The 16,378-nt window shown below is 41.9% G+C and overlaps 1 long non-coding RNA gene across 1 annotated transcript; it reads left to right on the top strand.

Annotated features, from left to right (window-relative positions):
* The first annotated feature begins 296 nt into the window (after positions 1-296).
* Positions 297-1,575, top strand: LOC136371805 (uncharacterized). Its single transcript, XR_010745404.1, has 2 exons — positions 297-794; positions 1,014-1,575. It is a non-coding gene; the product is annotated as an uncharacterized lncRNA (long non-coding RNA).
* The last annotated feature ends 14,803 nt before the right edge of the window (positions 1,576-16,378 follow it).

Genomic DNA, 16,378 nt, shown 5'->3' on the forward strand with positions numbered 1-16,378 from the left:
ATCTTCCAACACTTGATCTCATACGAGGAGGCCGGGTTTGGATGGGACACTGAGAAGAAACTTCCCTGAGAGTAGGGTGGCCCTGGCACAGGTTGCCCAGAGGAGTTGTGGCTGCATTTGTAGCCCTGGGACTGTTGAAGGCCAGGTCAGACAGGGCTTGAAGCACCCTGGGATAGTGGAAAGTGTGCTGTTTAGAATGAGATAGGGTGTAATAACTCTTCCAACACAAACTAGTCTGTGATCCTTGAGTAATTTTTTTCCCTGCAAGTTTCCCTGCAGTTTAGACCACTGCTAAATCTTATCTCACTGAAGTGTGTTTTCTGCTTAATGTGGTAAATGTAATGTCTTGGTTTGCCACCATGTTATAGCTAAGTCCCTAATACAAAAGACTTTTTAAAAGACAATTTGCATGTTTCAAATCGCAGTGAAGTGTGTAATCTGTGTTTTCAGCCCGCTGTGGTTTCGTAGTTGCGTTTCCAACTGGCTGGAGATCCTTGCAGCAAGAAACATTCCCTGTCTCTCCCCAGGCACGCAGATCTGTCACTTCGTTGCGCACAATTTAATTGCTCCTTGATTAGATAACTGTCTCTCCAGGTGCGTCAGCAGCGTTCTCTGTTCGAGTAGTTTTATTTCCTGTGGGAGTGCGTGTGTGTAACTGCTCTCGGCTTTCTTACAATGAGGGAGAGCTACAAACCAGCGCTTCTGTGCCGCTGCCCTCCCTGGCCGGCTCTGCCGGTAGATGGCATTCCGAGCACGCCGCTCCCCAGCGGGGACCGGTGAGAGCTGCGGGAACGGTATGTACCAAACGTGCTTTGATTTGGAAGGCACAGCTGTTTTAGTGACTCTGAGTGCATTAAAAACCACCCAAAACATGTTATCAAAATTTTTTTTTAAGCCTTATGCAGTGTGATTTTTGAGTTAAGTAACTTCTCAATTTAGCTAGATAGTTTTAACATTGTTTTTTCTTTCTTTTTCTCTCATGTGGCTGATACTGGTGCTCCTGCAAAGTGCAGTAGAGGGATTGGTGCCAAGGGATGGGATGATCCGGTGCAGCACCCCAGGAGTAGCTACACAGTGTTGTACATTGGTGCTGGACGTGTCTGGGACACAAACCTCAGCTGAAAGCTTCTCTGTGATATAATATGAAAGAAACAGGACCTATTCACCCCCACACAATTGATTAGCTCTAGAGAAAACTGGTTTTGTCTCAATAAATTAAGCCAGAACCTACTTCCCAATCACGTGAAATGGGTGCCTTAGAAAAGTTTCATTCCACCTCAGTCTTCCAGCTGAAGAGAGTCTTTCGTTGAGTGTTTTTTTAAGGTTTTCCTACTCTTCCTTCTTTCTTGGCATCTTTTTCTGCTGGAATACTGTTTGGACTGCTTATATTTGCTTCCCAATTCTAGTCTGAGCTGGTTTGTCTATGAAACATCCTTACACTTAGAGAGGTCATGAGACTATCTGGAATGGATTTGCCTCTGGTTAGGAGATTGCACCTGTTTATTTCTGACTTTATTCTGTGAAAATAAAAAGGCTAAACCTTGGCACCTCTGTCCTTATCTTGTGCCAAATGCAGTGTTGCAATATGTTCAGTGCTTTTTTTCCCCTCTGTGGTTGACACCCACTGCTGTTGTAATTTCAGCAGCCCTGGCATGGTGAGGGTTGATGGCCTTGCAGAAACAGCATGAAATAGCAAAGTTAAGGGACAATATGAATAATCTTAATTGCCATGGTAATTAACTATGCAACAATGTATTTATTGCTACAGGAGAAATCAAAATGTAAACAAACAATTATAAAACTTTTTTCCACAGAACTTGTGCAATTCAATGTGTGCTCTAAGTCATGATCTCCCTACACACAGATAAAACTAGTTTCTCCTGTAGTTACAGCACATTGTCTTGACTCAACATTTGTGAAAGCACAGTTGAAGCTTGCATGCAGATGCAGGAGGTTCCCTTTTGTAGCTATTGTACATTTGGGAATTAGTGATAATCCTGGGATAACTTTTTATCTTTGGGGGCTCCAGGGCAGGAGGACATGGACCTGTCGGAACAAATCCAGAGGAGGCCACCAAGATGATCAGAGGAATGGAGCAGCTCTCCTATGAGGAAAGGCTGAGAGAAGTGGGAAGAAAGTCTTTGGGGGTGACCTAACTGTGACCTCCCAGTATCTGAAGGGAGCCCAACAAGAAAGCTGGAAAGAGGACCATTTTGAGAGCCTGGACTGATAGGACAAGGGAGAATGGCATTACACTGACAAAGACAAGGTTTAGATTGGATATTAGGGAAAAATTGGATAATTTTGAGTTTAACATCAGAAATTATGCCCAGCTTATAAACCTCTCTCTTCTCATTTCATTCCTTCTTGACACTGCATGCCCTTATGTCCTGCCCTGACAGTTGCAGCTTTGTGTCAATGAATTTCATTTTGCTGTAGGTAGAATTACTCTGAGTTACTCTCAACAAATGATGAACTAGGTCATGGAGCTTCCAAGTCGTTTGCAGGCTGATGGTCAAAATAAATAAAGAGAAACAGGCCTGCATCAAATGATCAATACCATGAAAGAACAAGACACTCTTGGAGTGAGTATGCTGGGCTACAGCCCATTCTGCAGAAAGTTTCGTAGGCTTATTTCAAATCTTGGCTGTGGATTTGTACCTTGGATCAAAGTTTTGTTGCAGGCCTTTTTCCAATATAAAGCAAAGAAACATAAAACAACAAATATCTAGTGAAATCCAAACACAATCTGCTCTATGTTATGCTACAAAAATGAATGAACTCTGCCTCCCAACCCACTCCCACTGTGACTTGCTGTGAATAAGCACTACTCAAAGGAAACCACTGCAAGAAGTTCTGCTGCTTCTTTCCAGCAGGAAAAACAATGGAACAAGGAGAATGCTGACTAGGTTTACCTTTGCTATTCCAATTGGGCAGGTGTAGGTGAAGGCAAAGGGCGGTTAAAAAGACCATTGCAAGGACTCACTCTTTCTACTAAACTGAAGCCCAAATATTCAATTATGAGGTTCTAAATATATTTTTTCTACTAAATTAGGGAAAAAGTGCTTTTTGGTCCTCTCAAGAAATGTCCTATACCTCGTGAGAATTTCTTGACCATCTGAGGCAGCATGGTCGTTGCACCATTGATTTGAAGGATAGAAGACTATCTAGGGAGATCAAGTACACAGGGTAAATCCATCCATGTGTTATTCATGGATCTTCAAGCCACTGGGTTATAAGTCACTGATGTACCTGTTGGATTTCAGGGAAAGCTTTGCAGAGTGATTCTTTATGGACAGACTGGATTGCACTGATGAGAACTGGGTGTTGCTCCAAATCAGAAAGAGGGCAAATCTTGCTCTGGATTCTTACACTTTGAGTAAAGACATCATAGAAGCTGCTGGCTCCTCCCCAGCAGAGAGCAAAGAATTCAACTATCCCACAAAGTCCAGGAGCAAGTAGGGGCACTGGGTTTCCTGTATTATCAAGATTTAGGGGGGTTTTACAGAAGGGCTTTGTGGGCTGGCAAATATCTATTGGGTGGTGGGTGCAGAAGATCTCAAAGGGGTGCTAGAACAGGCATTTACTGAGAGATGACATAAACCACAGCTGAATTTGAGTATTTTTTCAAGAAGTCCTTTCTTAAAACTCCAGGAATGCTGCTCCAAGCTGTACCTGTCACTGCTGCTGTCTGGCCAAGGAAATGGGACAAAACTTCACAGACAGGAATGATTTGAAGAAATTTCAGTAAAAAAGTTGAGGGAAAAGCTTCAGGGAAGGATAATGAAGGAGGATTGTTCAGAAATGCTGACATTATAAACAAATGAAATCTGCTTTTTCATCTTCAAACAAAACAGCAGTCCATAAGTTGAAAAGGAGTATGTTTTAAATGAAAAAAAATATTACAGTGTAGAATTCCACCTTTGCTCTGTATTTGTTTAGAAAAGGACTTATCAGTCAAGCGCTGCCCTGCATCAGAGGTAGGAACCTGTTGCTCCTTGAGCTGAGCTCTCCTCTATGTTTCAGCCACCTCTAATTACTCCCCGCCAATAATGAGCACATGGCTGCAGAACAAGTGTTTATTTTCTTTCTTGCTTATTTATTCAAACAAAAGCACAAGAGGAGAGGCTTCTATGTGTTGTGGACTCTACAATTGTTAAAGTTTCCAAGAGGTCACAAGGGTTCCAGATAACATTAGCAGCTAAGTGCTATGTTGTCCTGTTGTGTTATCAACAGGAAACATCTTTACCAGCACAGGAACTACAGCTTTGTAATTGGCCTGGTGCAAGAACATGACAGTATTTTCTCATCCTATCAGGACTCGGATATTTTGGGAACTGGTATATAAAGCTCACAGCACACAGTGTCTCTTGGACATTAGGAACAGGTTCATGTCAGAAATCAGTGTGCTTTGCTATTTAGTAGTTGCTATAGTTGCAGCACGAATTTCTTGCCCTGCATGTTTCAGGATGGTATTTCATTACAGTCCATATGTGTATTTTTATTATTTGAGTGCAGATGGACATGTTTAAAGGAATTAATATGGTGATATAAGCCTTGTAAAGAAGCCTTTAGCATATAAACAACAAATCCATAAATCATATCAATGCAGGCCATGTTTAGCTTTCATTAAATACTCATAGACTTCTATGGTGCAAGATTGAGCTCTATCCAAGCAAATTTCAGATTAACTCGATGATAAAATGTTATATTTGGGCTCTGAATAGAGCAGCATTCTGCATGATCCAGGTCTTGAGCAGAACAGCCCTTCTGTCTCACACAGTTAATAGCAAAAAAAAAGTGCAGTAACATGTATAGCTAGTGTTATATCAGAGTAAATAGTGTTTCAAGGAGCTGTAAGAGCTCTGTTGAAAGGGGGCCAATATTGCAATTAATATTGCATATGGAATTACACCAGTCGCTGATTATAGCAAGCCTCACTTGGCCCATTTGATAAAGCTGGAGAGGGTTTTTCCACAGCTGTCCTCACTGTTTTCATCCAAAGTAACTGTACTACCAAGAAGGAGAAAGTACAACATCAAACCCACACCATGGGGATTGCCCAATTTTTTCATAAGAAGTGCATAATGAGAAATTCTAATAACTTGAGGGTCATTTTGATCCTTCAGAATAATCAGTGCTACACAAGTGTTAATGCAGTATTGCATGTTGCTCTTAGAGACCTCACACAGCCAGATTTTCTAACTTCCACTCTTATTACAATTTTTCTTAAATGTCTCTTGACATCAGAAATCAAAGATATCTTTTATAGAGTAAATTTTTTGGTAAATATGGACAAAAGGATCATTTGGTAACCAATAAAACTGAGAATTTTCTACAATGAGAAAAGTCAGGATTTTCTTTCAAATTTGATCTATAGAGTACACCCTAAAAAACCAATATAAGCTAGAAATTGCAGGCCCATTGTGACCAGCTAATTGTGATTAGCTGGCCAAGGAAGCTTTATTTGGTCCACACTGATGCCTGCCTCAAAACATCCTAACATCTCCAAGCAAACCCAGAACCAGGAGGTGCAGCACTTGAAGGCTCACAACTGCAGTGCAAAATTATGTCCCATGCAAACTTATCTCCCATGTTTTGTGTCAAATACCCAAAATATCAGGGGCTGATGCTGACAAGCATTATTTTGGAGGGGTGACACAGTCATAGGTGATGGCACTAAGAGCTTTTTTCCTCCCTCTTGCTCACTCTTGCAACATGCTGGTGGAGGTTGTGGGAAGGAGGGAACACTTTGGTCTTCCTGACTGAAGTGTTGGACTGCCCAAACTCTCTGAGGCAGCAGCACTGAAGCAGCTTTCACTTTTCCAAGCAGTATGCTGTGACAGTAAAGCCAGAGGGATTCAGATTAATGAAGTGAAATTATTTTGTAGGAAATACAAGATTATTTTTTTATTGGGGTGAGAATGTGAATTCAGCAGAGAAAGAAACAGCAGCTGCAATGCCTGGAAGTTAAAGCAAAGTCAAGCTAGAAGAGTTTGCTTCTAGGAGACCATGTGTTTGTGTGCAAGCATTTTCTGATCGAATTGATGCAGGGGAGAGCTCAGAGTCCTCTGTGGAGAGTGGGAGGGAACTTCCACCAAAAAACGCACCTCTTCCAAAAACTGCAGCCCCAGAGCTGCTGCCATGGGTCCTGTCCTTAGGTGTGGACCCTGCAGGTGATGCTTTCAAGGATGGCAGGAGCTCCTCACCTCCAGAACCTCAGTGTAATCCTTCCTAGAAGTTTTTCCCCCTGTTGAGCTCATCAAAGCCCTTGCCTTCACAACACACCACCTCCACACTTAGTTCAAGTTTCCTGCAGGTGCCATGGGACATCCCCAGCTGTGACTTGCCACACGCTGAGTCAAGGCATAGCACAGCACGGAGGGAGGCTGGGCTGGGTGCAGGATTATTTCTGCTCTCGGAGAACCTCTCACCCACGTTCCTGCATGAATCCTGGGTGAGAGTGCTGGCTGCACGGGGGCACAGGGAAAGCCAGAGGTGTGGGAAAGTACAGTGGCACATGGTTTGTCCCATTCTACCTTGTTGGGCAGCTGGTACACCAAAAATGTTCTGCTCCCTGCCCCTCCATCCACACCCACAACTGAGAATGCTGCCTCATTTTTCAGACTGAGCACAAGGTATTTTTCCCTTTTCCCTCCAGGCCATTGGTTCCCCTGTCCTTTATCATATCAGTTAGAAGCTGCTGGCTTGCTGCTTGTGTGGGGGATGTTGGCCTCACATCTCCTGGCTCCTGACCATCTCCTCTCCCCATAGCCACAGAGTGAGAGAGAAAATAAATGTTACAGCTGCTTTTCCACACATCCATAGTGCAGTTCTGAAGGGAGGCTCTCAGCCTGCTGTTTTGTCGCCCAACATTAAATGGTGCCTCCTGGTAGAGCCCATCAGCAATAGTCTTGGTTCAGAGCCATTAAAGCTGCATCAACAGAGGAAAGGTTTAAATATCACATTGTAGGTTCAGGACCATCTCGGGGCACAGGAGGAATTAGCAGGTCAGTCATGATGAATCACAATTGTCAGTCACAATTAATCTCCTTTAAGATCCCATTCTTGGCAGTGTCCAGAAGGTTATTGGGACAGCAGGCACTGCCTGAGCCGATGTCCTATAAAGCCCATGTCCTATAAAGCAGAGCTTAAAGGACTTGGGATACACCTGCTGGAGCTTGGGGAATGGGCCATGACTGAGCTGTGCCAAGCAAAGATTCATATCTTGGTGAAGCCTGGCAAAAGGGGCTGCTTGTAACTGGAGTGGAGGTACCAGTGAGGTATCAGAGCTGGTGGTGAAGGAAGCATGAGTACAGCTGCACTTGGCTCATGAGCAGGGTGAGCAAACCAAGCCTTCTGCAGGGCTTCGAGAAGCTGCAAAGCACAGTGTGTAGCACCCTCAGGGTGCTGAGGTGTCTTGGGCTGCAACTATTTGCTTCTCTGGGTTTTTTGGTGGCTCCACCACTGCTTTATCTGGTATGTAACAGGGGAAGAACAGTTGTAGCTAATTCCCATGGGCCTGAAACAGCAACAGTGAAATAAGTGGAAACCTCCTCAGAGAAAGGCAGAGAACTATTGCTACCAGCGTGGCTGAAAGTGAGAGGGCTGAAGGAGCCTTTGGTCCACACAGGGAGGGAACTGTCTTCTTGGTTTTTTTGATACTCTTGAAAAGAAAGAAACAGCTGCTTTTCATTTTCTGTGTAAAACAGCACCCATCAGTGCTCCATGAAACTGGGCTGAGCCCATCTCAGGGTGGTTGGGGCACCACTCAGGAAGAGCAGGCACAGAGGCTAGGGCACAGTGGTGGGAAAATGGCCTGAATTTTAGATTTTATTACAAAAACCCACCATATATTCAGCTTGTTTTGAGGTTATTGTTAGAATGAAAGAATTGGGCAGATAATACATCACACACTGTACATTGAACTTCTGCACTAACAAAGAGCCATCACTGAGTATGGTGCAAAGGATAGATTAACTTTTTCTATTATTCTGTGAAAGAAAAATTGCAATCTTCTGTAAAAACACCTTTGGGCAAAACAGATTATTTGACTTTGGACAACATCATTCACGAAACACTACACCACAAGCTTGGTCTGAAGGAAACCACACATGATTTGACTCTTTTTATCTCAAATCGGCGGCGGAGAGCTCGGTGCGGTTACAGTTCTCCTCATTTCTCAGAAGAGACGATCATATTTAATCATTGTGTCAGTTGGCACAAACACCATGTTTGTAGTGAAATGCTAAAAACAGCACATTTATCTTTCCCTCTATCAAGATTTGTACGATAGAAGCTCTTAAACGTTAAAACTCATCAGTAATGAAACATTTGAAGATCTCAGCTACTCAGCTTGTTTACTGTAGCTTATTTTAAAGAATTGTCTGATCTCTCCTGCCTAATATAACAAATACAGCATCGTTAATCTCCACCCAAGGGCATTCATTCCTTGGCCGGCTTCACTTTGACTCTAACATATTATTTCTGCACTTTTTTGAGGGAATGACAACTACTAACTGCTTCACTGAGCAGCACATTTCAGAATCCAGAGTGCCTATAGGGGTTGTCTCACAGCATGTCCTTACCAGCTGCACCAGTGCAGGAGCCAAGAGTAATTTGGAGGGGGAGAGAGAATTGGAAGTGGACTGTGACTCCCCATCTGACCCACACCAGAGGGGCCAGAGAATTTCTCCTGCATTTCCTGTGGAGAATCCATCACGTCTGCTGGGAGTTGCTGCAACTCTTGGTGACACGCGGCTGCTTTCAACGATGTTACATCACCCATTGCTCCCGTACTGACCTGTCCTAAATTATGTAATTTTATTGGCACTGTCTCATGCTGTGGTATCGAGAAGTCCCAAGCATGCAAATCCTCCCCCGCACCCCAGAGTGAACAAGCACCAAAGAGAAAATCAGTCCTTGCCTAAAGAGCCCACTTGTCATTCGTATTTCAATCTAATTGTGTTTGTCTCTCTCCTGTAGGGCCAGAGGTCCATTCCCCACCTTGCACACCAGTGTCAGTGATAGCACAAGGTGAGGGCTCAGGGAGACAGGCAAGGCCACTGGTGAGATGCAATGAGTCTTGTTTGTGTTCAGGCTGCAGTTTCAAAGATGACAATGAGTCTGAAAAATTGCTTTTCTGTCAAAAAGACTGTTTGAGCTCTCAGAAAACCAACAGGAGATGGGGACAAGAAGTCTCAGTGCCTGGCATGCAGAGCTGTCCTGTCCTTCTGCAGGAGTGTCTTCCCTGGCCATAGCTGCACCCTCCAAACCAGCTCCAAAGGTCAAAAAAGGAGCATTGCTAATAGTCACTGTAATTTATACCATGTCAGTTCAAACCCTACATCTGTTGCTGCTCAGCAGCTCAGGGTTGTGGAACCATTGCTTTCATAGAGGGTTGAGTTTCGGTGGTTACCAACGACTTGTTCGGTTGATATGAAATTGTGGAGGAGTTGAAAACTCAGCGGTGCTCTAGGCCAAACAGACAAATGTAAAGTCAGTTTAGGGCCCGCACCTTGTCCCTGAAGCAACTCGATACACACCCAAAGCTGCCAGTTTCCCTCCTGCCACCAAAACCCCGGTGCAGTGACTCCTGGAAGATGTGCACTCGTGTTCTACAGGATCATCCATTTGCAGAAGCTTCTGGGATGAAAAATTGAGCTGCTCCTCTGCTGCCACAAGCTCATTACTCAGGAAGTGCTGCCACACAGCCAGAGGCAGTGACAAGATGGAAAAAGCACCGTGTTGGCATCACATCCCATCAAAACAACCCTTCCCACAGCACAGCTGAGCCAACACATCATTGGAGGGGTGATGCTAGTAAGCAAAACCCCAGTCAAACACAACAACCCAGATGAGCTTGTGACAAGAGAGTTTATGAGATTTATATCCATGGGGTAGCTACTCGAACCTTGCAGGTTTTCTTTCCACCTTTTTAAGGCTTGGGCTTTGGGCAGGCTGTTTGGGGAGATTTAACTGGGGTGTGCTTGTTTTATGCCATGTGACACTGAGTTAGTGATGGTTTCTGGTGTATTAGTACACGTGTAACATGGATTTATTATACAATAAGGGCGTTTGTTTTTCCTAAAAAATGTATGGAAACAATTTTGAAAACCTGCCTTGTGGCTAAACAGCTTCTTTTTGCACAGGCTCTGGCCTTTCTCCTGTTGTAGCCTTCCTTCCATGCCCCTTTCAGATAAAATCTTTGGATTTATATATACATGTGTATGTACATGTAAATACAGCTCCTATCTTATAAATATATAAATATATATATATATCATTTAATCAGAATGCAATTACTTCACTATGCTTGTTCTAAAACACAGCAAAAAATGAATTACAAATGTCAGCCAGGAAACTGGATCTTCGCTAATATTAATGAATTCAGCACCTCTCACTATCTATGACACTATAGAAAAACAGAGAGACATGCACATTTCACCATTTCACTGGCATTTTATTGTAATTGGGAAGGTTTTCTCTCTCCTCTCAGTGTGTCTCAGAAGGGAATTGATCAGAGTAAACAGAGAGCTAGTGCTGATATGGTTGATTTACTACTCTGCTACTGCACTGATTGAACACAGATACAAATCCTAAAGACAAAGTCAAACATCCTGAAGCATTAAAATTCCTTTATTTCTGTTGTCATCGTGTATTGAACTATTTTGGGTGCCTCAGGAAAGCTAAAGTTCTTTGAACATGATCATTTGGGCTGGATTGGGAAAGAAGCATCTACAAAGATAAATTTACACAGCCAAAAGACTACGTCTGTGCTATAGCCCCAGTCTGGGAAATAGAGGGACAGGGCAGCACAAGCAAATATAGGTTAAAAAAAAAAAAAAAAAAAAAAAAAAAAAAAAAAAAAAAAGAGTATACTCAGGCGGAGGGAGTTGGTCATACACATATCGAAGGTTTTCTGCAGGTGAAAAACTTTTCTTTCAGTTTCAAAGCTACTTGTGTCCTTTCCTACAGAGCATGTGGCTGTTCATGGCTCCTTGAGGTTTTCTGACCAACTCTTAGGCTGCTGGAGGTAAGAGCAGGGATTTCCATCGAGCAGCCATGGAGGGAACTGATGGTAAAGACCTGCAAACCAGCCTGGGTGAATTCAATTACAGCCTTGAGATGCAAGTAAAGCAACAGCAAAGGCAAGTCACTCCAGCCTTTGAAATGCCAGTTTACAGTGTGAGCAGGGGAAAATAACACTTTGTTAACTTCTTGTTTAGGAAAAAAGCAAGCAGAACACTTCCTTTAATGACACATTAGCTGACAGTGGTGCTTTTATGACTCTTTCCTAGTCACCGATGAATCACTAGATGGAAGTGCAGGAAAAGAATGTTCTTATCAAAGGGTTGCAATCCAGTAGTTCAGTGTCACCCAAAACAAGGTGCTTCTCTTGCTACTGCTCTGTCTCATGTCATTGTCATCAGCAGTTCTTCCTGCCCAAGCTCTTGATCAGCCCAAGATCACATCTGATAACCCTGGAGGTCTGTGTGTCACAAGCAGCTCCACACCCAGACCAGACTCTGAGCTCTAGACACCCTCACTGCCACCACAGCTCCTGCTTCCCATCACAACAAGCCAAGGACTCTCTGGACTTTACCAGGCGTTTTCCTTTGTATTCCCTTCTAATGCAATTCATATGTTTAGGCATTTCCCTTCACATCTGTTCTTTCCAAGTTGCTTACACTTTAGATTATATATCCTTGGTTTTGATCCTTTGCATCAAAAAAAAAAAGTTTTTTGAAGCTTAATAGTGAGGGTTCAGTGCATCTGCCAGAGTTCCTGGCACAGCCAGCATCCTGCAGGAGCAATTACTTTCCAGTAAGTCTCTAAAATTGCTTATTTACTTCCATTTTGTAGGCCAAAAATACTTTAAATCAGGGCAGTTTTTTCCAGTTACACAATCACCCAAAATATCTCGAATACATAGACTTCCACTGTGGTTCAATAGTCAATCTGAAAATAGCCAAAACAGTGTGTAAAGCATGTTAAAAGTGCAGGCTTTAGAAGTGCAGCTCTATCATCCAAGTCAACCAAAGTCACGGAGCAAAATCAATTTCCCTGATTTTATAACAACACAAGGGAAAAGAGACAACAAATGAGAGGGCAGCCAGTCTGTGGTGCTCTTCAGCAGCTTCCTGGGCAGAATTATCGCAACCAAACACTTTGAGAATGTCCTTTCATGTCTATAGTTTATTTACTGCTGTTGGTATAACAAAACCAGTTGATTTCTGACCAGCCATGAGATTTAGGATATTTTTATTTTAGAGCTTTTAATTAATTATAGTGAGTTTAGAACATTAATGTGGGGCATCTGCTACTCTTATCATTTTCATTTATCAAAAGCATTGATAAAACCTGTTTTGGGCTACAGCAGTTTAAAAATCAGGACCCATCCCTGTCTGGAAGGTACAGGTAACAAAGTGTACAGTGATCTTATAAAGATCTCCAGAAAATCTTCTAAAGATCTCAAGGCACTTTGTCAAGTGAGGCTCCATTTGTTTTCCTTACTCATGCATATTTTAAACTCCCTTTAGAGTTTCGACAGTTTGCATGGGTGTAATTCAGAACAGATTGGGCCTTACATATTTTGCATACCAACAAGTTATGTGAGTCCAATTTCTGAAAAAAAGATTATATGAGTATTATGATGCAGTTGTGGAGTAACTCACTGGGAAAAAAAAAATACAACAAATCCAGAAGGATTTACTTTGTAATTTTAAGTGGATGTTCACAATAAAAGCAAGCTTTGTGTCCATCAACAATGTGCAGAAAGGAATCAGCCTTTCTCCAAAACTACTGAAGAACCATGGTCTTAATTTGTAGGTTTAAGTTACTAGTACTCTTGTTACATACCCTTGTATGGTACCTCATATATATGAGTATACATATATACATATATATATATATATACATCTAGACTTTAAATTATATTGAAAAAGTAGAAATATCATGATAAACTTCAAAGGCGAAATAAAAAAGAACCTGTGTTTTAACTTAGTGTTGAGTATTTATACAGCCGGCACCGTTTAGTCCGGCATGTTTGAATGAGTGCAAGTCTGTGGTTGCAGTTGTGTATAAAAATACTGTAGCCTGCTCCTGCTTTAGGAACTAAACTTTAGTTCCCAATAGCTCCCTCTGTAATTCTGTTTCCAAATAAAGGACAAACTATTCCTGGCTCGTAACGGTGGTATTTCTGTGGCTTCTTAGACTATAATGAAGGCAGTCTGGAATGTTAAAAATTACATACTCAGTGCCAGTTCTGAACCCATGTAATTTAGGCTTTAAATGTTTTGAAGTTTACATTTTGAGTCTGTTATTGTACAACTTTTAATTAAAATGTTGCTGTAGTCCAGATCACTAATGCTTCTTGCTCAAAGATCCATTAACATCTATCTTAAAACCACTATGTAGGGAACTTGATAATTTTGGTATTGAGGGCTAAGGCCATCTGCTTGGAAAATTATTTGGTTTTTATTTGGCTCCTTCTAATTGTAGAAATTCAAAGACATCTTTGATATCCACTGAATTCCAACAATGGAAACATCAGTTCTCTTTCTGTAAATGCTTCAGATCTGTCTCTGCTGCAGACTTAATGCAGTTCAAGAAATAATCTGCCAAGCTTGTCACCAAGGAATCAGGTTTGGATTTTTTCTGCAGAGACAATATGTACCATTGATGCATGTTATCATCTCCATGTTTTCCCATTGGAATCTTCTAAATAAGTCAGAAAAACATGACATACCCACTTCTAGATGTCCTCATAATCCAGTAACAGCTATTCTTAGCATTAATAGCTCCATGGACTCTTGTTATCATCTGTAGCAGAGAGTTTGGTAGACTTCATACTTGACATATGTCTTCACATTTATATCCTGTGTACAATGAAGTGAGACTTAAACCTGACCTTCACTCTCAAGTTAAAAGCCTCTCATACCCTGGGTAAACAGTGGAAATTAATTCCAGTATCAGTGAGAGATACAAAATCTGAAAGGTAACACCACAAGGCTGGAGTTTCAGTGGGTCTTGGGGTGGCTTTCTTTTGGGCAGGTAGGGAGGACCCTCCTAAAGCCAATGTAGGACCCAGCCCAGTTTTTGAAGGAAATTCTCTCAAGGATTGCTCTGCAACGCCCCCAAAAATATCAATTTGCTATAGGAGTAACTCAGCAGGACAACAATGGCTTTGTGAAATACTGCATATTGAGGGGGAAGTCAGAGCTTTCCAGATGTTTCTTGTGCCAAATAACTCAGAAATCTATTTACATTTAGTCCAGGTTCAGATAATTTTGATACTGAAGGCTAAGGCCATCTGCTTATAAAACTGGTTTGTATTTGGCTCCTTCTAATTGTAATTCCTGTACAATGTAAAATCATAGACCTATTATTGTATCTGCATTTACTAATCATTGTACAATAATAATTTCCAGTGTAGCAACCACGGGATTCTTGCACAGCTGCAAATGTCTAAACGCTTAGAGAGAGAGCTCTGGGCAGCTCTAAGGTAGTAAGGAAACAAAAGCTTTCCTATCTGAAGCAGCCACTCAGCCGAAAGGTACATTGAAAAATAGACTGGACCTTACTAGTCTCTATCTGTGTTGCCTGTGAAGGCTTCAGACCTTGACTTTTATCATCCCACACCTCAATATTATGTACTAAGAGAAGCAAGCCCCCTCTGACATGACAAGTGGCATGAGCTGTCTTCATAGCAACCACATGCTTTCACACCCAGGGCATCTCTTGTGATACGGAATTCTGCATTGTACTTTATTTTTTTTCTATGAATTCAGGTTTTCAGTTGTAAGCATAATGAGGTGTTATTATTTCCACCTAATCAAGGCAAAACCAGTTTCACTTTCTTTGAAGCTTTTTATCTCCCTATAACGGGATTTGAATCTCTGACTTCACCACCACAACCCAAGAGCCATAACCACAAGGCCACATGGTTCCAGAGCTGTTTTTGGAGGTGGTAGTGATGTGAGTTATTTTAGAAGTTGCTAGCTATAATTTCAGTTATATTTGAAGGAGGTTATGTGAGCTTTGAAAGTCCTTGGTGAGTCTGTCCTTCAGTGCCTAGTAGGCAATTACTGAAACTGTTAGCAAGAGTGGGAATGGAAGGTCCTGCAGCTTCTACCAGAAACCACTGAGTACAAACAGCAATTGTGAACAACAGTTAAACTAATTGTTCTTGTTGGTATTACTGTCCCAAGATGGGCTGTGACGCAGAAAGTCAATCTGTACAAAGTCAGTTTTTCATTATAGTGAGCTCCAAATAGCATCAAAACAAGTCATTTTTAGACCTCTGGGCTGTGCATGATAAACCACCCAGCCACCTTGATTCTTTTTTAAAAAGGTTTCACCCTGAACCTTCAGTTTATGAGGCATTTTTGCACTTCTTGTTTCCTGCTTGAAAATAAAGTGAATCTGTTATTCCATACCACTTGTTCCATAAACTACAACGGCAAGTGCTGGGAGCTCTGACTGGAACCATTTTACATTTGCAAAATAAGGATCACTTGCCAAAATGATATGCAGGATTTAAAAGCCTCACTTGCCAAGATCCATTCAAAAGAGAGCAGCCTTGGCACAGCCAAAACCCCATTGTTTGGTATGATGTGAAATAAAAGCCCCAAAAAACTACTGAACTGCACAAGGAGTTACTAAAAGCTAGAAAATGTGGAAATTGTAGGAACTGTTTACACTTTTCTGTTCTCATAAGAGTAATTTTCAACTGCACAAGTTAACCACATCTATGTGAAATGTAGATAGATCAGGGAGTAAAATGATTTCAATCAGAGTAAGGGTCATCATAGAGATGGTACAAGATCATGCTTGATACACTCAGCTCTCTGTTCAGTATTTCCTTGTCTCTGGTTTAGCAAAGCACTGCTGTTTGAACAGTGTAACTGAGACACTTCTTCATGATATAGATGAGCTTCCCATTGGAGGTGCCCTCACAAAATAGCCAAGCTCCAAAGGAAAGCAAGAGGGAAAAAATGCTACTGTCATACAAACGCCACAGAGATGATCAACCTGAAAAAGACACAGTAATAGGGAGAATTAAGTGGTTCAGGGCACAACGAAGGGAGTGAAGGTAATACTTTGAGGAGAAAATAGAAGAGAATTTCTTGTATTGCAGAGCTACAATAGTATAAGCTACAGTTGCCTTTGTCTGGGTAAAAACTGGCCTTTATCCCAGGGAGGGATGAATTCTCCATTTTTTCCTTCAGGTACAGAGCCTTACCACTTCTGAGCCTACACGCTCAAGGTGGGGATGATTAAAATTTGGAGGAGAGAAAAAGCCCCACCTTACTGCCCAAAAATGGGGAAGTCACGGAAATCCTCCTGCTTCAGTGAACTTGCTACCACCAACCAC

This window comes from Sylvia atricapilla, chromosome 26, assembly GCF_009819655.1.
Source record: "Sylvia atricapilla isolate bSylAtr1 chromosome 26, bSylAtr1.pri, whole genome shotgun sequence".
In the NCBI taxonomy this organism is placed as follows: domain Eukaryota; kingdom Metazoa; phylum Chordata; class Aves; order Passeriformes; family Sylviidae; genus Sylvia; species Sylvia atricapilla.